The sequence below is a fragment of the Pogoniulus pusillus genome, chromosome 4 (assembly GCF_015220805.1).
Source record: "Pogoniulus pusillus isolate bPogPus1 chromosome 4, bPogPus1.pri, whole genome shotgun sequence".
NCBI lineage: Eukaryota > Metazoa > Chordata > Aves > Piciformes > Lybiidae > Pogoniulus > Pogoniulus pusillus.
Window position 1 is genome coordinate 28781275 of NC_087267.1, and position 22470 is coordinate 28803744.

The 22470-nt window shown below is 39.2% G+C and overlaps 1 protein-coding gene across 1 annotated transcript in view; it reads right to left on the reverse strand.

Annotated features, from left to right (window-relative positions):
• Positions 1 to 1392: 1392 nt before the first annotated feature.
• TAFA5 (TAFA chemokine like family member 5) overlaps positions 1393 to 22470 on the reverse strand; it is a 489916-nt gene continuing 468838 nt past the window's right edge. The window contains 2 exon segments of the mRNA XM_064142444.1: positions 1393 to 4198; positions 5662 to 5754. The gene's annotated coding sequence lies outside the window, so the exon portion shown is untranslated.

Below are 22470 nucleotides of genomic sequence, written 5' to 3' on the forward strand. Positions count from 1 at the left end.
AGTAATTTTTTTTTTTATTGTTTCTCTGTTTTTAGGCTTCTTGTGTCTACATCCAGTGTTGGCTTGTGCTTTTTGTTTCTACTAGCCCTGGCAGTGCTGTGATTTTCCTGTCAACCAATCCCTTTACCACCTTCTAGTTCAGCTGTTCCTACTTACCATATAGGCACATTGTGAATTCTTTATTTTCTTCTGGAAACTTTAATTAGGGCTCATGATGGTGATGAATAGGTTATATTAGATACTAATGCCTGGGTTAAAGATTTATGCAACAGCATGTGGATACAGTTTCAGTAAACAAGTGAATGACTGAGGATACCACATGCATAAAACCAGAGCTGCTGCAGAGAAGAAATGAATTCTTATGGAGAAAAATAAAATAAAATTGTAATTATGAAATTGGTAAATCATGTGTCATATTGATTACTGTAGTGTGTTAATATTTGCTCCATTTGATACCCCAGATGTGCAAAGCAATGAAGTATGTCCTTGCCTGGTTTAACAGAAAGCTACAGACAAACTTTTTTTTTTTTTTCAAAAAACATTTTAAAAATTACTGCATTTCTAGAGTTTTTAGTAGTCTGTTTGGTTTTTTGGTTGGGTTTTTTTGATAGTCTTCCAAGTGTGCTTTGAAAAAGTTACTTGTTTGCAAGGTGAGAAATGAAGGATATTTAATAGCACTCAAATAAGACATTCCCCTGATTTCAAATTTTCCTTTGGAAGAGGCACATAAAATACTTTCAGAAACAAACATATTTTTTTTTTATGTAACTTTGCTTTGTAAAATTAGAAGTTCACAATATTCTGAAAACATATTCTTCCTGAGAAACATTTCACCACTGCTCTTAGAGTAGTAATTCACATTGACAAAGGCAGCCAGTATAGTTCATTTGTTTTAAATTTGTACATTTTGGGGGAGGAGGGAAAAGTACAAAACATATTTTAAGTGCCTTGAGGTGTCAGTTGTACACAGGAGGCTCAGCAACTAGAATTTGTTCTCTGATGAATAATCAGAATCTTTTGTCTTTGATACTTCTTGTGCAGAGTAGACTTTATCAAAAGCGTGCATCTACCTTTTGTTGAGCATTTAAAGCATTCAGAAAACAAAGAAATAATCTTACATCTTCAGAATTGTTTGTAAGGTATGGTTTTAGATGTAAAGATTTAGATGTTCCAGTGGGATCTGCTTTCCAGAAAATAAACTACCGTAATCTGATCCATAACTGAATTAAGGGACACAAGATATGAAAAGGGAAGGGTAAAACTTCAATTTCAAAACATAGCAATCCCAAAGTCTCAATTTCCCATTCCATTGCTAAGTCTTCTTCTCTATGTCCCCATCGTACTTATCTCTGGTAAAATTCCTTTGATGATGTCATGCTCATGGAACAAAAGTCTCACTTAGAAAAGGATTTTCTTTATTTTTCATAATTTAGCTGAAGCAACACAAAACTGAATACTGTAAAGCAAAAAAAAAAAAATTATGTAACATCTTTAATTGTTCTGTGTTTACTAAATAAGGCTACTATACTCCCTTTAAAATAAACCAAACCAGAGAGTAGAGTGAGGGATCTGGGTCTTGAGGTCTACATGTACAGTAAATGTATTTACCATCATTTATTGCATGACATTTTAAACCTGACATTGGTCATTTGTAGTGCAGTCAGTCCATAACACTTTTCAAGTGGCTGGGCTTTAATTGCTACTTTGACACTGATTGAAAATCCCAAGATTAAATATAAATTTTGTAAATATTTATTTAACTTGAAGACAAAATGACCTATAGTCTATGTTTCCTGCAACTTCTTCATTAAATAAGCCTCAGATTAGAGAAGGCCTTTAAAAAAAAACCTCTTTAATCAACTTTTCTTTTTTGTATGTTTCATCTGTGGTCACTTGAAAAATCTCTATATATTTTTCTTTAGTAGAATAGAACTAGCATAACACTAAAAGTTAATTGGAGTATTAGGTAGTATACTTGAAACCATAATATACTTGCCAGGAAGAAATTAAGCTTCCTTGATTGCATCATACCAATATGTACCAATATATACTGAAAGGTATAGTAAAAAGGAACAAGGTTTTGTTTGTTTCTCTGTTTTATCATAATTTTGCCCTTGTCCATGTTGTCTTTGCTAAATTTTCACTAATTAATAATGCCAAAAAAGTGGGCTCTCTAACAATGAGGTAAAGCACTGAAAATGAGATCAAAGAACAGGCTTCAAACTGACCCTTACATAAAAGTGGTGGGGGGGAAGAAACAAAGAGAGAGGCTGAAAGGAAATAAAAGGAAATGAAAGGAAAGAAGGAAGGAATTTGGAAGGAAATCAGAAGCAAGGAAGGATTTCAAAAGGAAGGAATTCAGAAGGAAAGAAGGGAGGGAGAGAAAGAAAGAAAGAAAGAAAGAAAGAAAGAAAGAAAGAAAGAAAGAAAGAAAGAAAGAAAGAAAGAAAGAAAGAAAGAAAGAAGGAAGGAAGGAAGGAAGGAAGGAAGGAAGGAAGGAAGGAAGGAAGGAAGGAAGGAAGGAAGGAAGGAAGGAAGGAAGGAAGGAAGGAAAGAAAGAAAGAAAGAAAGAAAGAAAGAAAGAAAGAAAGAAAGAAAGAAAGAAAGAAAGAAAGAAAGAAAGAAAGAAAGAAAGAAAGAAAGAAAGGAAAGAAAGAGAGGAAGGAAGGAAAGAAAGGGAGAGGAAGGAAAGAAAGGGAGAGGAAGGAAAGAAAGGGAGAGGAAGGAAGGAAGGAAGGAAGGAAGGAAGGAAGGAAGGAAGGAAGGAAGGAAGGAAGGAAGGAAGGAAGGAAGGAAGGAAGGAAGGAAAAAGCAAGCCTTGCTATGAAGAGCAATGAGTAAAATATTTTACACTCTATTTTTAATCAGTACATAAAGACAAAAAAAAATAACATAAAAATAAGAAATGCCTTCCAACAGTGCAATGGTTGAATGCATTTATGTAATATAAACAACATTATTCTTTGCTTTTTCTACACAGTCCTCTCTGGTCATGCTTTACATCCAGAATGTCCCAATGGAAGAAAGCAAACGACACCAGTCACTTCAGAGACAACTGAAGTAATAAACCACAACTTAACTCTGAACCACTTGTCATGACTGTCAGAGTTATCACGTTAATTGTTAAATAGGTTTTTCTACAAATATACAACATATAAAAACTGTTAAATATATAACTTTAGGCTTTTCAAAATACATTTAATGATCTCTTTCAAACAAGTGTTACTTTTGTTTTCTCTTTAATTTGCGTTCTGGTGCTAAATGGTGTATCAGATGAGACATAGGCCACAGACGACCAAACATGCTCTTTGCAAATACTGTATTATCCAACTTTAACTATCAAAAATGGAACTGTAGAAGAGGCATGTTTAACTGGTTAAAACTGAAAATGATTTTAGTACGAGAAAGTCAATTTAAGTACAGAGGAATAAAGGTGCCATGTAGACAGTTTGTGTTCTTTCTGTCCAAGTTTCTTTCAAACATAGGTTGTTTTCTCTCGGTGCTCCATTATGCTCTTTCAAACGTGGCATTTCAAGAGGGGGTCTCTGAGTTTGTTTTCACTGCAGCTTTCCATAAAGACTTCAGCTGGACACCAACATCTCAGCTTTCTGAAAGCTGGAATCGTGTCTTTGTGGAGACCTCCTACAATTTAATGACATAACTCAACAGTAAGATTGTGTCCACTTTAAAATAGATTTTGCTCTTTGGTCTATTGTAAATACTGAAAGTATAAGAAAATAAAAGCAATTCAGACAGTTTAGGGCACAAGAAGAGTTTTTCTTTTGCACCTCAGTGTCCTCCCATAGGCAAAACAGTCTTCTCTAAGGCTGATTGGGATGATACTCTTCATTGTAGCAGACTCTTCGGATTAAAACATGTAGGTAACAGCAAAGTCCATCAGTGGTGTATAGCGCAGATGAAACGTTAACCATGAACTTTTTTTGTATTGCTAATGCCCAAGTATATCTCTTTTTCTATATTCCTTAGTCCAGTGATCCTTAGTATGGTAGAACAAACTTTAGCTCATAATGTAGAGGAATTATGCTGTCATTCATGACATACAGAGAAACAGACAGTTGAGTTGATGACATATAACGGATGATGATCAACAGCAGTGAAACTTGACTAAGTTAAGTAGCTCACACAGAGCCTAAACCACTCCTACGAGGATTCTGTGTTGCTGCATTTGTCAGGAGACCTGTAAATCAATAAGAACAAAGAAGTCAGTGTCTTAATTTACAATGCTGATTATCTTTGTTGCCCATTATTTAAAAATACATTGGACTGAGATTTTTCAAAAAGACAACAACTTTGAAGTTATTTATTTTTTACAGCAAACATTTTTACTTAGAAACAATATATTAACAAACCCACATTTTAATTATATATTAAAAAACCTCACTAATAATTATTTATAATAAAGACATGAATATAAATGACAATTTAACTAACTTGAATGCCATCTAATTTCCATCAAGGTCCATGCACATTCTTTTCCATAGAAGTTGTATCACAGTATGTTCTTTTTACCTGTATTAAAGTTGTATATAATAACATCTAATGCACATGGCGATTAAGATGACTATTGATTTTTATGTGCAGGATATGATGGAGAATAGACATGGAAGCCATGAGCACTTACTAAAAATGCAGTACTGGAGGCTTTTCTGCCTTAGTTTACATGAGCACTAGAGTGCACCTAATTTAATCAATGCTGCCCTCTAGCGATACTAGTACAAGTGCAAAATAATGTAAATAATGTTTATCAACAGTCAATTCAATCAGAAAATTGTCTTAGTTACACAGCAGGGAAAGAAAAAAAAGGCAAAAAAGGATGAAAATGGGTGAAGCACTTCCTCACAAAACTGCTTGAACGACAGTGGACTAGAGGCAGTGGTTTGAAAGGGAAAGAGAACTGAAGTTCACACTTCTAAAGAAAATACGAGTACTGGAAGACAGTACAAACACATACATGAAAGCAATGACTGACTGATACAACAGTAAGCCAGCTACTCATGCTCACCCAAAATATTAGTTCAGAAATAGTTTCAAAATTACATAGATAGAGTACAAGACAAAATGTTCTCAGGTGTATTAAGCAAGCATGATTGTTACAAAATGTCATTTGAATGTTCAAACACCATCTTCTGCTATGGCATTGTTCTGTCTCTAAGTAGTCAGTACTCTCATTACTGATGGAAATACCATGCATAACTCCAGTAAATACTGAACAGTGAATGTGAAAGAGCAAAACAAATAAGAAAATTCAATTTACTCGGTTAAAGGCGTGTATTAAATTTAGAGTTTTTAACCTAACCCTCAAAGCAATAAATTAGAGAAATACCTGCCTCCAAATCAATTTAGTGACAGTTTGAAGCATATGGATCTCTCTGTTCATGAAGAAAGAAGGAAGGAAGGAAGGAAGGAAGGAAGGAAGGAAGGAAGGAAGGAAGGAAGGAAGGAAGGAAGGAAGGAAGGAAGGAAGGAAGGAAGGAAGGAAGGAAGGAAAAAGGAAAGAAGGAAAGAAGGAAAGAAGGAAGGAAGGAAGAAAGAAAAGATAGATGTAGGTAGATGACAAACAGATGGAAAGACAGTCAGATGAATACTTTCCTTTATAAGGCATAAAGTGCATATCATAGATTTCTGCTTTTGTCCTCTCACCTTTTCCAGGAAAAAACACCCCAGAAATCTTGAAAACAGCCTTTCCTTTTCGGACTAGTGATCAGATCTCCAAACCACATGGCCTCAGACAGGCTGAAGGCAAAAAACCTTGTTGATTATTGTGATATAATTCCCCTTTTTAAATATACATGCATCAAAAGAAATTATTTTAAAGCTTTATTTCTATTAATAGTTGCTTTTTCCCCTTTATACTCTTTCTTGGGCTTTTCACTATACTCCCTATTTTTATTCCCATTAGGAAAGAACACAACTTTTAAGGTAGCAGCACCTTTTAGACAGTGAGACACAAAGAAAAAGATTTATGGCTTATTCGGTCTGAAAGTAAACTACCATTGTGTTAAGAATTAGGCTGACTTAGTTCCATCTCTCTTGTATTACGCTGAAATCGCCCAAAGCTAAAAGCAACAGCGTAAACTGCTGATGGACTGTGTTCAGTGTTTTAATAGTGTGTTTCTCTACCATATTGGTCCCAGGATGGAGAGAGAATGCAGGTACAACCACATTCATTTGCAGATACCTGCTGCTTTGTCATTTTATGGATAGAAAAGCTTCCTTTCTGACTTGCTAACACTGTCTCCACTTTGCACATCCCTGCTGAGTGAATATGGTATCAACACTTTAAAAGAAGGAGAAAAGGAGGCACAATTACACGTTCTAAAAATGCTGAGGCAAGGCAGAGAGCAGGCTTGAAATAAAGTGATGACAGGAAGAGGAATAGATTAGAGAACAGGAGGTGAATTTACAGCTTTGGACAACGACAGGAGAAAATGGAATGAGAGTAGGATAGAAAGGCATAGGTTAGCCAGGGAGGTTTAACTGTCATTTGTTAATGAAGGCATGAAAAACAAGTAAGATAGGTAATAAGAACAACAGACTAAAAGGAGGGAGAGGACAGGGGACAACAGCAATAGTCCAGGGAAAAGGACTCACTTCCTGATTTGGCTTCATCCCTCATTACAGGTAAACTGAACACTCCTCAGAAAACCAGACAGATCAAGTAAGAGGGATTTCCAAAACTACCACAGTTTATACTAATAGCTCAAAGCATAGAATAGAACCACTAAATCATTTAGGTTGGAAAAGACCTTTAAGATCATTGAGTCCAGCTGTCAATCTAACTCTGCCAAGTCCCTATGTGCCACATAAACACGTCTTTTAATTACCTCCAGGGCTGTTGACTTCACCACTTCACCAAATAGCCTGTTCCAATGCTTTATAATGCTTTCAGTAAAGATTTTTTTCCTAATATTCAATCTAAACCTCTCCTGACACAACTTGAGGCCATTTGCTCTTGTCCTATCACTTGTTACTTGGGAGAAGACACTGACACCCACCTTGCTATGACCTCCTCTCTGGTAGTTGTGGACAGTAGCTCCCCTGAGCCTCCTTTTTTCCAGACTAAATAACCCCACTCCCCTCAGTCAGTCTTTATGACTTATGCTCTAGACCCTTCATCACCTTTGTTGCTCTTCTTTGAACATACTCCAGTACCTCAGTGTCTTGTAGTGAGTGGCCCAAAACTGAATAGAGTTTTCCAGGTGTGGCTTCATGAGTGCTGAGTGCATGGGCACAGTCACAAACCCATGTTGACTGTGCCTGATTACCTGTCTGTGGCACGTGATGACACAGGATGATCTGCTCCATAACCTTCCTCTGAATGGAGGCAAGACTGATAGCCCTGTAGTTCTCCAGATCTTCCTTCCAGCCCTTCTTGTAAATGAGAGTCACATTTAATAACCTCAACTCAACTGGGACCTCCTTGGTTAGCCAAGACTGTGATAAATATTGGCTTGGAGAGCATTTCTGCCAGCTCCTTCAATACTATCCCACCCCATGGATGTGTGCATGTCTAAGTGGTGTAGCAGGTTGCTAACCATTTACCCTTGGATAACAAGGGGCTCATTCTGCTGCCCATCTCCGCCTTCGAGTTTAAAGGGCTGGGTATCTAGTGAACAACTAGTCTTACTATTAAAGACTGAGGTAAAGGTGTTAAGTACCTCAGCCTTTTCCTTATCTTTTGTCACTATGTTTCCCCTCATATACAATAAAGAATGAAGAGCCTCTTTAGTCCTCCTTTTGTTGCTAGCTAGAAGAAAAATGTTTATTGTCTTTAACAGAAGTAGCCAGATTAAATTCCAGTTGAGTTAATTCTCTCCCTGTACAACCTCCTGATCTGTCCACCCCTTCTTCAAAAAGTTGGTAATGTTTTTTTTTCCTGAGTTCCAGCCAAAGTTTCCTGTTCATCCAGGTCAGTCTTCTTTGCTAACACCTCATCTTTTGACAGACAGAGATGGACTGCTCATACCCATGTCATTCAAGATTCCCTTCTTGAAGAATGTCCAGCACTTCAGGGCTGTCTCCCAAGGAACTCTGTGAACTTGTCTCTGCCCTAGAGAAGTCCAAGGCAGGGATTCTAATAAACCCCCTCCATACTCCTCCAAGAATGGAAAACTTGAAACAAAAACCCATAAAAATTACCACACCCATGATAGGTGAGTTTAAAAGAACATGCTGTTCTTGAGGGCAGCTTTCCAACAACTTCTAGAACATTAATCACATAATGAAAACTGTTAATTAAATGGCGACATATACATTAAATTAAATAGCTACATATACAAATATGCTTTAAAGCTTGAGTTCTGTCTGTAAATTTGGAAAACTCCTGAGATTGTTCAACTTAGAGATGATGAGTATGCATCCACTACTAGAGGTCAAAATACTATTGTATGTTATCTGACTATGTTATGAAAGCCCAAGATTCTGTGTGCTCCGCAGAACTTTGCTTAAGAGGAAAATTAATTTATTGACTGCATATTAATAGATAATCCAAAGCATGAGAAATAATACATTTCATATGACCATATATATCTTGGATGGCTTGAGTATGTCCTGAGAGTGTATAGCCTATTAGGGCAACTATTACACTGCCCACTTAATTTGTCTTACTCTGGAGGAAGTAGAATAATAATGGGACAGTCTGTGTCCAGATATGCTCTAATAACACACAAAACAAAATAATTTATTGGTTCTTACCTATGGTCAAATAAAAAGCTACACAGGTTGCTTGGGGAATATGAGAACACATGGTCCTTTGCTGACTTACACAATTTTTTCTGCCAAAAGAAACCCACCCAAAAAACCTCTTTCAGTGTACTATCTAGGACTGAATTTATTGATGCAATGTTTGAATTTATCATTGCAAACCAGAAAATTGAGCCAGGCTCACTGTAACTGGCACATATTTTCAAAGTAGGAACTGAGTTTCAAGTAAGTCTGGCCTGACCTTTTACTTTAAATGGAATCCATATAAATATCAACAATTCCACTTCAATCCTGGTAAAGCTTCAGCAGTTTCACCTGGTTTACACTCTGTATTTTTAGAATAAGAACGGGAGTCAGAGATACCCAAAGTAATTACTTTTGCCTTTTCAAGCCTGCCTGTCAAAGTTTTATTGGTGCTCTGAACTATCATGTTTCTAGCTCTGATTTTTGGATTTTTTCTGAGTGCCTACAAAGTAAATGGCCATATTAAACAAGTTCCAGTGTTGCATAAAAGCTGAACTACTTCTCTAAACTGACTATTTTACTTTTTCAACTACAGCCTTAAAAAGGTTTCAGTGAGTCTTAGGACACTGTATCTCAGCCATCAGTGTAAATGACTTTTGGTTGTGAGGTTTCTGGTGTGTTATTTTCTCTCCATTTTATTTTTTTATGTCTCCTCAGGGAAAGTTCACAGATTGATGGGGATTGGGCCAATCTTGATCTCACATATCTACTTATAATGAAAAGAGTTTCAAGCTTTTTATTGACTGCAAGTCAGGTAAGCACCATCTTTCCCCTCTGCTGCTGCAGCTGTCTGTCCTAGGCCCCTGAGTAACTAAGCATGTATAACACAGAAATAAAAATATAAAGTCATTAAAATAGCCAAGGAAAACCTTACACTGCCTTGTGAGATACCTCAAGCTTTACAGGAATAAAAACATAAATTCCTGGTGATGATCCAAGTGGTAGCAGTGACCTGTTGCAATTATGAGAACTCACTAATCCCTCCTGAAAATGTACTCTGTTTACTCCCTTTCCTCTCCATGGAGTTCATATGCACAGCTGAACTGTTAAACCTTCAGAGCAAAAGAAAAAAGACAAGCAAAAACAAAGACAGGCAAGACAAGTTAATCTACAGTGTCTGTGCTTACCAGGAACAAGAAAAAGGATGGAAGCTACTATACTTAGTGCTATACTCTCTCTCATTGAGCTAGCTAAGAGAAGGACATATTCTGAGTTCATACCATAATACCTGTGTAACTAGCAATACTAAGATTGGTCAAATTTAGGGTCTGTGCTTGTGGGTGAATGCTTATGAAAGCAGTCTAGCATATCACGTAGTGTATACACAGGAGTAATTTCCTGTGTTGAACTCCAACAAAGTAGCATTCAGGTGTTACAGAGAGGAGAACAGTGATTATAGTTGCCCTCTAAGAGAGCATGCCTTTTCCTTAAAACACATTCTTTGGTTATTTTCAATTCTACTACTCAACACACGCAGGCTCCCAAGTATTTACTACAAGTTTGAAACTCTTTGTGAATGAGATTTGTTTTTTTCCTCATAACAATTGTTTTAATATCAATAATCTGCTCAGAACTAAACCCAAAAAGTGTCTTATCCCCTTAAATAACACTTCAAGACCTATCTTTTCAACTTCCTCTGATCATCTTCCAGGACCATCACCTTGATTATTAATTTCCTATTCTGTTAAAATCCTGTTTTTCTCATACTAACTTTACTGAATTTAGAAGATCTTGGAATGCACTGGATCAGATCTTACACTCCTTCCTTCTGCTGAATTGCCCAGTACTTCATAAGCAATGCTAGTGAAGGCAGTAGGACTGTTCTTATAATGAATGAAGGTGTTAGAACCAAGTGTTGCAACCCAGCTGAAACACATTTGACCCTGGGTCATGTAGATGACATTTCTTTAAGAATTCAGCCTTAGGCATATAAACCAAAGGCAAGTTTGCTTTGCAGCATCTGAACATATGCTATGGAAAAGCAATGGAGGTGGCAGAAAAGGCAGGCAAGATTGTCTGTGCTCAGAACATGCAAAGCCTTTGAGTGCAGAGGTGATCATGGGGCATTTTTGCCTGTTGTGGAGCGAGTCAGGTCTCATTTTGCTCTCTGTGAAAGGCTAAAGCCAGCTCTTAGAAGCAACAGAGATAAAAATGGGATAATGAACAGAATCATACATCTTGTAAGGTGTAACAATGCAGAACAGTGTGTTTTCATCTCTCATAGCTTACACAAAAAACAAACACACTTAAACAACTGCAGCTAAAAGCCTTGAGCAGTAACCCATTTCTATGTGATTTTTTTTTTCTCTTTTTAAATGGTTAGAGGCAAGCACCTATACAAAGCTTAGTAGCAGATAAAACAAAGAAAGATTTGTAACTAGCATGGCATTGTAAACCTGAAAAATTACTACTCCTCTGCCTCCCTTCAAAAAAAAAAAAAAAAAAGGAAAAAAAAAAGAAACTGCAATATTAGCATGATTGAAACTGTGTAAGAATAGCCAAGTTTTCCCCAGGCTACTGAAAAAATAACTTGGATTTACCATTGCTGATTCTTTTTTCTCTAAGATAGGAAACAGGCTCACATCAAAACAACAATGCATCTAAGAGTCTAATTTTATTTAAATGCAGACACTTAGTGAATACTTAATTCTGAATATTCATACATATATACCTATATCAAAATATACTCTATATAGATTAACAGCTCTTAACAAAGACATAACCTTAATTACTCTAAACCTTGTGAGAAAGTGCCTTAGTATTTCTACACGCTAATAAAAATCCATTAAACATAATGATCTTCCTTAGAATCATAGAATCAGCCAGGGTGGAAGAGACCTCCAAGATCATCCAGTCCAACCTAGCACCCAGCCCTAGCCAGTCAACCAGACCATGGCACTCAGTGCCTCATCCAGACTTTTCCTGAACACCTCCAGGGATGGCTACTCCACTACCTCCCTGGGCAGCCCATTCCAATGCCAATCACTCTCTCTGTCAAGAGCTTCCGCCTAACATTCAGCCTGTACTTCTTGAGACTGTGTCCCCTTGTTCTGTTGCTGGTTGTCTGGCAGAAGAGACCAACCCCCACCTGGCTACAATATCCCTTCAGGTAGTAGTAGGCAGCAATGAGGTCCCCCCTGAGCCTCCTCTTCTCCAGGTTAAACAACCCCAGCTCCCTCAGCCTCTCCTCATAGGGTTTGTGTTCCAGGCCTCTCACCAGCTTTGTGGCCCTTCTCTGGACACATTCCAGCTCCTCAACATCTCTTTTGATGCTTGTATATGATGCTCGTATTGCCAAAAGTGAAGAATATCTCATTAAGAGGTTGATTTAACGTTTACTAGTGTATTTAAAGAGAAAGAAAAAAAGTTAAAAAAAACCCAACCCCCCCCCAAAAAACAAGCCACATCAGCCAGTGCTGGCATACACAGACAAATCAAAACTGCTACTATTTCTTCTCTGATTAGAAGATTATCCAGGGGCATCTGTGAGTAATATCTGATCAACAAGAAGCTGGTGTGAAGCAAGGTTAGTGTCAATAAAAGCTGGGATAATTATTTCCTAAGATTGATTGTGAAAGTAGTTAAAACATATGAATGAGTAATACACCAAAAAGGCAATAGGCCTGAATATTTAGAATAAATATCCATTGTCCATTTGCCAATGGGCAATGAGTATTTAGAGCAATTAATCCATTAAAAGATATAGCTATGACTTAGAATCACGAGCTTTAAACGGGAAGTTCAGTTGCTAGTGATAGAACTGAATACTCAGTATTCACCAGTTGAGGGAGCTGGGGTTGTTTAGCCTGGAGAAGAGGAGGCTCAGGGGTGATCTTATTACTGTCTACAACTACCTGAAGGGGCATTGTAGCCAGGTGGGGGGTGGCCTCTTCTCCCAGGTAACCAGCAATAGAACAAGGGGACACAGTCTCAAGTTGTGCTAGGGTAGGTATAGGCTGGATATTAGGAAGAAGTTCTTCACAGAGAGAGTGATTTCCCATTGGAATGGGCTGCCCAGGGAGGTGGAGGCACCGTCCCTGGAGGTCTTCAAGAAAAGCCTGGATGAGGCACTTGGTGCCATGGTCTAGTTGATTGGATAGGGCGGGGTGATAGGTTGGACTGGATGATCTTGGAGGTCTCTTCCAACCTGGTTGATTCTATGATTCTTTGATTCTATGTTTTTCATCCAAAAAATTATTGCTTAAGAATATAGTCATGTTCCACATCAATGTTGTGTATGGGAAATAAATATCAATATCTAAAATTACTCTGCTTAGCCTGTGTCTATAACTCGAAGAGAATGTACTAAGTGGATAACTATGGGAAGAGAAGGAACACACATACATATACATATATATATATATATATGTATATGTATATGTTGGTTAGCTAAGAGGATTGCAGGAGGGTTTTTAGTCTCTCATAACTCTGTTTGAAAACAAACTCAAGAACTTATATAGCATTCTTCTGTACATACATGCATCCACTGCAAGCAGAAATGCAAGTCTGCAACAAAGCTCACATGTATATGGACACATGAACAGAAGAAAGCCACTGCAAAAAAGGGCACATTTTCTAAAGGTAAATGTTACTAAAGCACAATCAGTTTTCAGCAATCCCCTAATACACACATGTAAAACAACACAAGACTGAAACAGTGATGATTAGTTTAGCTCTTTGAGTCTTGATTTTGCTCACTTTTAGTACCAAACTCAGAATTCCAAGCCTAACAAATCATTGTATCCTTATGAATGATTTTATAAGATTTAGTCCTGGTCTGAGAGACACATTGATGAAAATATCTCTGAAATACCTCATCACAGAAATGGGGACTTTCTTCAGGAATGTAGAATGCATAGTCCTTAAAAAGTCACTGCTTCTGTCTTGTATGGGATTAAAGCTAAAGTTTTTTACTGCTCATTCAACTATAAACCTTCTGGAAGGACAATGGAAGATGCAGTGACTTAAACTGTTTTCTTCAAGATTTGTGTAAGGGGAAAATTGACAGCAGTATATGTTGATCCTCTCTTAATGACAAAATATCCATACAACTTGTAGGCTTCCAAATGCTCTTGCTCTTAATGACAAAATAACCATACAACTTGTAGGCTTTCAAACGCTCTTGTAGCTGCCTTCAGGAAATACTTTGTTTTGTGATCTATTCTTTTAATCCTCACTACAATGCCCTTTGTACCCCGTAGTCATCCTTCAATTTAAGTTTTACATGACTATCTCACCACTGGAAACAAGGATGAGATGGAATTTAAGCATCATTACACAGAACTAGCCAACTATAACACTTTAAGCCCTTAGTGGCAAAGCAGTCACTTAAACACATTATACGGTGCAGGACTCTGATTAACAGTGCAAATATATTGAAAGCTAACACAAACTAGAGATGTACGCGATGCAGTAGTTCAAAAACCAACCAGTGTGTCACTGCCTACTGGAGGCAGAATACTCTGCACACTGAGCAGCTTAACAGATGTAAATTCTTTGGCAAGATCACCATTACTCTCCCTTCCCTGTTTCTGTGATAATTTGGCAAGCAGTGCTGTGGTGATCAGATTTCTGCAGTAGAATGAAAACAAACAACAAAAAAGGAAAAATAAACTGGTAAATGTCAAGGAATTTTCTGTAATTTAGAATAAATTCTACACAGAATAAAAAAAGACAGAACTACAGAAAAGCAGCTGCAATACAACTTTTGGGGAGCACAAGAAGGGATTTTTTTCTTCTCTTGGCACACTAAAAAATACTAGTCTCAGGGAATCTTACCACCTCACCTAGTTTCCTGTACCTGACATAAAATTGGGAGGAATCCTCTACCTTGCAGAAACCTTCTTTGATCAGGTTATAGGGACTCCTAGCCTGGTGTCTCTTCCATAACAGCCCTTCAAATCCCCATTTTTACAGTCTTCTTGGGTAAACAGAAATGATTATGAGACCTAAATGTAGGTATCTATACATGATGCTTCAATCAATCTCAGTCAAGGGAAATAAAATCAAGAGTTTAATTCTGCCTAAACATAGTACCTGTGCAATACCTTTGGGCATCTCCCTCGATCTCCAGATGCTGCATCAAAAGGCTTTGTGTCATGTTTGCACTCTTGAACACATCTTAGAATCTTGTGGCATCCAGGCTGCCCTGGAAACATGAGTCTATGAAACTTATCTTGAGAGAGGAAAGGATTCCAGGATGAGTTAGGGCTCACTGAGGTAACTTTTAACTAGATTCAAAGGAGCAAGGAGAAGTAACTGGCCTTGTCAGAGAGATGCCTGCATATAGTAACTCATTACTCATAGAGCAGCATGCTAGTATTTTTGAGAAGCAGAAGGCCTACCGACCCTCAAGTGTGAAAACTACATGCTCAACTTGCTTCCCGAAACGCTTAGGCAGCAGTACATGCAGCATGGGGAATAAAGAGAAAGACCTGGAGCTCTGTGTCTGGTGGCAGGGCCACGATCGCACTGCAGTTACTGAGACATGCTGGGATAGCTTGCATGACTGACTGCTGCCATGGATGGCTATGCTCATTACAGGAAAAACAGGCCAGCAAGGCAAGGTGCAGCAGTTACTCTTCAGGTGAAACAGCAGCTGGAATGTATCAAGCGCTCCCTGGGGGCAGGTGAAGAGCAGGTTGAGAGCTTGTGGGTAAGGACTAAGGGGCAGGCTAACAGAAGAGTGCCATGGATTGAACTGAACCTGCTGCTGTTATTCATACCATGCCACAGTCATACCAGCTTCAAAAAGCAAAAGTGCTAACTGGAGCAAAGTATTATGGGGCTTGAAGTTCAGATTGCAACATGGGAGGATTCCTGTGCCAGTTGCTGCTTCTGAGCTCTGGGTTCTTGGGTATGGGTGGCTCTCTGGAGGCATGGTGGTGGAATGGGTGGGAGTCAGGTAGCTGCTGGTTTGGGTTTTCTGTTTTATGATTTTTTTACATTAAACTTGTACTTCTTTATCTCAGCCCTTAGTTTTGTGTGTACTCTTCTCTTCACTTCTGTGTTGGGGGAGCAGTTAGTTTAACCCCTTCACTAAACCATTATAGAGAGACACCACTGTGGGAGTTTACTACAGATCACCTGACCAGGAGGGGGAGGTTGCTGAGCCCCTCTGCAAACAGCTGAAAGTAGCCTCATGATCACATGCTTTGACATGAGGGTCTTCAATCACTGAGATATCTACCTGGAAGGCCACACAGCCAGGCATGGACAGTCCAGGAAGTTTCTCCAATGTATTGATGATAAATTTCAGGCTCAGGTAGTAGAGAAGCCAGCAAGGAGAACTGTTCTACTGGACCTGGTACTAACAAGCAAACAGGGATTGGTGGAGGACATTAAGAGTTTGGGGGAAGCCTTGACAGTAGCAATCACGAGAAGATAGAGTTCAGGATCATGGGTAGTGAGCACAAAACAAGTAAGATTGCAGCCTTGGTTTTAGTAAGGTTAACTTTGTCTGCTTCAAGAAACTGCTTAGAGAAGACCCACTGGTTAGGGCTCTGGAAGTTAGGGGGGCTCAAGACAGCTGGTTGATATCCAAGAAACATTTCCTCAAAGCTCAGGATCAGTGTATCCCTAAGAGCCAGAAATCAGGCAAGTGAAGCAGGAGCCCTGCATGGTTGAGCAGGGAGCTTCTGAAAATGCTCAAGTGGAAGAAGGAAGTTTACATTATATGGAAGAAAGGACTGACCGCCCGGGAAGATTACAAGAACGCTGTCAGAGTATGTGGGGATGAAACAAGGAAAGCCAAAGCCTCCTTGGAACAGAACCTGGCAAGAGAAATCAAGATCAACAGGAAGGGTTTTTTCAAGTATATTGGAGGCAAAAGGAAAACTACAGAAATTATGGGCCCATTGTTGAATAAGGCAGCTGTCATGGTGATGGAGGACACAGATAAGGCAGAGTTACTGCCTTCTTTTTTCAGTCTTTCCTACTTAGGTCAGCCCTCAGGAGTTCCTGACTTTAGAGATAACAGAAAAAGCCTTTCCCTTGGTTAAGGAGGATCATGTTAGAGACCAATTAAATAAACTGCATAACCACAAATCCCTGGTCCTAATGGGACGCATGGACAAGTGCTCAGGAAGCTATGAGAAGTCACTGTTGGGTAACTCTCCACCAGCTTTGAAAGGACCTGGAGAATGGGAGAGGTGCCTGAGGACTTGAGGAAGGTCAGTGTCACTCCAGCGACAGACAAGAAGGAAAACCTAAAAAATACGGGACAGTCAGCCTCACATCCCTGGAAAGACAATGGAACAGCTTGTTCCATGCACGTGTGTCTAAGAAGCAAGAAATCACAGTTCAGTTAGCTAAGACTATGAGACAGATCACAAAACGTGTGTGTGTCCATGCTTAACAGAGAAATATCATTACAGTCCCAATTATTTAAGAGATTTTTCTGGGTTAAATCAGAGTAAAATGTAGTTTTCCATTCCTCACTTGTTCTAATTGTAGGTGTAGAATGCACCTTGCTGGTTCATAAAACAGTAACTCAGATGAAATGCAATGAACCTAAGAAGCAAATAAGCTCCAGGTGAAGAAAAGGATCAAGATATAGTATTGGACAATGTCATCAGTGAATCCAGTGGGGTGGATCACACCATAGCTGTGGTGTTCATCACAGTACCATTTCTGAGTTCATAATCTAATGCAACAAACCAACTCCATGAACAACTAACAGGACATATATTTTTTAATATAGTACTTTAGGTTTTAATTACATTTTCATCATGATAATTTTTTTTATGTTGAGAATTCACAGATTTCCTTTTTTTATCATAGATTTTCTCAGATTTGAAAGAAGATACAAGGGATGTGAAAGACTTCAGCTGCTGATAGAAGCAAGCCCGTGACTCCTCTGATACATTTGAGTTTCTGAGGGAGAGATTCTTAAGACAGAAGGAAGAGATATCACCACATTTTAGCAGTTACAAGAAAATACAGTGAAGTTAAGGGGATAGGTCTTAAAATATTAACTATAGTCCAGATGGCCTGCGTGGGTGAAACTTGAGAATGTTTTATGGGAAATCACACAGAATTCAGATGCTATAGAAACAAGAGACAAAACAGGGAAAAGAGGAAAATGTATCACTGACTTTGCCAGACATGCTAGCCAACATTTCCTAAATATCAGATGGAAGAAGCCATGATCAATGTCTCCTTTGAGGTCAGGAATTCATGCAGAATAGAACAGGACTAATACACAAATGACATCATGCAGTTTGAGTTTCTGCTATCAGAGTAGGGACCTTTCTGTTCACCTCAGAACAGGTCAGGCTTAGCCTATGAATTTCTTGGAGAACTCGCTGTACCAGGGCTAATTAGTGTTTCTCTGACATTGGTCCTTTTGCAGTAATTAAACAGAAATTAACAAAAACAAAAACAAAAAAAAAAGTTTTGTTTCTTTGTTTGTTTAATTAAGAGATCTACTCCATGTAGGAGACAACGTGAGTGTGCTCCACAGTTTCTGTCTCATTTAGAGAGATCACTGTGGAATTACAGTCAGGCCACACCTTGAGTACTGTGTCCAGTTCTGGGCCCCTCAGTTGAAGAGAGGTGTTGAGGTGCTGGAATGTGTCCAGAGAAGGGCAACAAGGCTGGTGAGGGGCCTGGAACACAAATCCTATGAGGAGAGGCTGAGGGAGCTGGGCTTGTTTAGCCTAGAGAAGAGGAGGCTCAGGGGTGATCTTATTACTGTCCACGACTACTTCAAGGGAGGCTGTAGCCAGGTGGGGGATTGGTCTCTTCTGCCAGGTAACCAGCAACAGAACAAGGGGACACAGTCTCAAGTTGTGCTGGGGGAAGTATAGGCTGGATGTTAGGAGGAAGTTCTTGCCAGAGAGAGTGATTTGCCATTGGAATGGGCTGCCCAGGGAGGTGGTGGAGTCACCATCCCTGGAGGTGTTAAAGAAAAAAACGGATGAGGCACTTAGTGCCATGGTCTAGTTGACTGGCTAGGGCTGGGGGATAGGTTGGACTGGATGATCTTGGAGGTCTCTTCCAACCTGGTTGCTTCTTTTCTATTCTATTCTACAGCATAAGAAAGTGACACTGAAAAACAGACTTGTAATACGCAAGCTCAAGATTTGCCCCAGCAGTAACATCTGTTTGTAAGGCTTAGGTTACTAACACAGTTACTAACCCTGCTCATGAAGTAGTTTATCACTGTTAGATTCAGCAGGTACATGAACATGTTAAAATTATTTTGAATAATTTTAAGAGAAAAAAACAAAACTGAAACAGTTAATTTTAAAATGAATTTTTGATTTTGTATCCCACAAGCAGTACTGTGCAATATGATACGCTGTTATAAGTACATACTACTAATTATTACATTACTTAAACAGCTAGCATCAGTTGTTAATAAGAATTGACACAGATGTCTTATTTACAGTGTCACAGTGTTATGCTTGTGCTGTGGTGAAACTACATAGCAGTTCCACCAGAAAAAATGGAAAACCTGGCCTTCTAATAATTATCTCCTTGACCTTTTGGCTTCTAAAAGCCTAACTAAGGATTTTCCTAGTCAAGGGCACGTTTTATGGAGAACCAGAGACTCTGAGGTGGCAATACATTTTTTTCAGTGTAACTATGTACACACATCCTGGGTATCTTAAGTGTCTCTGGTCAGAAAACATCAATCACACCAAATGCTCTAACAATGTATAGTCTGCTAGTTGTAAAGGAAATAACACAACTGCTTTTGTCACCTAAATGTAATGAAACCTCACCTTTCAGTAGGAGCTGTGCCTCTCCATTGATGATGGAGAAGGTGTCGTGGAAGGCCAAAATAGGCCGAATTAGACCTAAACATGTCCTGGCTTGACCAGACATGTTTTCTGCTCTCCCTCCCTCCTGCTGTTGGGAGAAGCAACTGTGGAAAAGGCAGACATAAGGCCCTGGCACCTTCCAGTCTCTCTCTCCTTCTAAACTTGTTTGCAGGGTCCCTGCACACGTTTATATACTTGTGTTCTGCCCTAAAAGGTAAAAGCAAGCCCTGACTTTACCGAATAAATTTGGCTGCCATTTTGATTGGCTGATCCCCCAGTGCCATTCTAATACACCATGGGGTGTATTAGAAGGGCTGTGGTTCGAGGGAGGTTCCCTTTCCCCACTACTCTGCCCTGGTGAGGGCTCATCTGGAGTGTTGTGTCCAATTCTGGCTTCCCCCAGCTCAAAAAGGACAGGGAGCTGCTTGAGAGAGTCCAGTGCAGAGCCACAAAAATGATTAAGGAAGTTGAACATCTTCCTTATGAGGAGAGACTGGGGGAGCTGGGGCTTTACAGATTGGAGAGGAGACAAATAAGGGGTGATCTCATTCATGTTTATAAATATTTAAGGCGTGAGTGCCAGGAGGATGCAGCCAGGCTCTTCTTAGTGATGCCCAGTGACAAGACAAGGGGCAATGGGTGGAAGTTGAGGCATAGGAGGTTCCATGTGTACCTGAGGAGGGATTTTTTCACTGCAAGACTGTTGGAGCACTGGAACTAGCTGCCCAGGGAGGTTGTGGAATCTTCCTCTCTGGAGATATTCAAGATCTATCTGGATGCATTCCAGTGTGATCTGCTCTAGGTTATTATGCTCTGGCAAGGTGGATAGACCAGATGATCTTTTGAGGTCCCTTGCAGCCCCTGACGTTCTATGATTCTATGTTTATGTTTCAAGCTAAGATTAAGAGGAAAACAGATGGTTTTCTAATCAGTGCATTTGATGCTTAGCTATTTTTCATTACAGCACAGACAAGAGATACTTTGATCTAGACATTGTAAATCACTGTTAAATAGCATTAGGCCCAAATAATTTAAAAATAAGATAATCACAAAATAAAATGTACACCTAAAAAGTTATTTGATCAATATATCCTATTATAACACATAAGTAGGAATGAAACATATTATTATTGCTACTGATATGCCATAAAACAACGTAAGTAATAAAAATAAGAAATAATGTGATGCAATTAAACTTTCAAAGGTACTGAAACACATCAATGTCAGACAGAATTAGTAATTCCAACTTTTAACAAAGGTGATTCCTTATTGCCCTGATTGTTGCTTAAACGTTTGAGTGAGGAAAGTGGAGAGTTTGAAATTATTTCTGAATCTTCTCCACTCCATTTTAAAATCTCCACACCAGCACATGGCTTGACTAAAACGTAGTAGTGAGGGTTCCCTTTTTTTACAATGTATGTGCTGTCAAGTCTTTCAGCTTACTGTGATAAAGTGTGCTTAATTAACCTCTGCTACTTGTTCTTCAAACAGACTTTCAAAATGCAAAACAGCTGTATCAATGGGTAATAGAAGACCTTTCCCCCAAGATTTTCCATTTAAAGGTGTGCTTACATTGATATTTGCTTACACTACTGTTCTATAAATAGTAAAGTATCTGCATATCTGTGAGAGTCTAAATCCTCTCTCTTGTTCATCAACACAGATAAAGATTGCATCTTTTCTCCCGAATCAACAATGATAAAGATTGCCTTTGTTAACCTCCGGGACTCAGACTTGGTGCTTGGCCAAAGCTCAGGGATGAAAATCAATGGACAACACCTTGGAAACTCCTGGACCTCAGTCTGGCTGGAATGCTCAGGATGCCTACATCTTACCTCAGCTACCGCGAAGAGGAAAAGGCTTATGTGTATTCAGGGTACGGACAGCGCAGGGAGCCACTGCCGCTGGACCCCTGCAAATGCAGAAGAACACACAAGAAGATTTCCTGGGGAGCTGCACCTGGACACTGAGCTAAAAAACTGTGTAATAGGCAGGAAGAATGCCCCACAAAGTGTGCACTTCTACCAGACTACCAAGGGTGCATCTCCACCAGACCACCAAGTGGACCTCCACCAGACTACCAGAGCTGCTCCACCACCAGAAGAACCCCTGACGAACTCCACAGAAGATCATCCCTAGGCCATGCACCTGTTTCTTCTCCCCACCCCCACACCCCCCTGCCCCATCTGTGACTGAGGATAATATGATCCCAGCTCTTTCCCTTCCCTGCTTCTTCTCTTCTTCTCCATCATTCTCTTTAAATCTCTCTCTGTTTTGCCCAAACCTATCCTTTAATAAATAGTTTTATGGTGTTATATGGTCTCGTTTGCACCTTCATTTCACAACATGGAAATCCATAAGAACAGATCTTGCTCCTCTGGACAGAGATATTGTTAATCTCTGTTCTCTAGACCTTGACAATATCCCACCAAAAAGGTTTGTTCCTGGGAATTTTTGTTCAAAAGCTGGCACTGCAGTAAATCAGAGTTCTGACATCTGGAACACTTTGGGTTGATTCCAGACAAAAAAAACCCCAAAACCTACCACCAAAATTATCAATATTTGCCAGAGGTCACCTTTCTCAAAGATGGAGCAGGCACTCAGAGGCAGGCACTTGAGCACTGCATTTGAACACTTTGCCATCAAAATTAATGAACAGCATGACTTCAAAATGATCCTGTCATTCCTAGCGATGACATTGGCCTCCTCAATTACGAGATACACATTTGTCCCATAGGCAAACCCCCACACAAATAGCACTAAAATTTGGGAAAAAAGGATGTGAATTATATGTAGCTATAATTCAGAAACTGCAGATTCAGCTCTGTATTCATGTCATCAAAAAGATAAATATATTTTCATTTAAAGCCTCATAGTTTAATCTGAAATTAGTGCCAAGGTTCATCAAAGGCTGTCAGCTGCCATTTGCTGTGCTAATTTGAGACAAAGTATA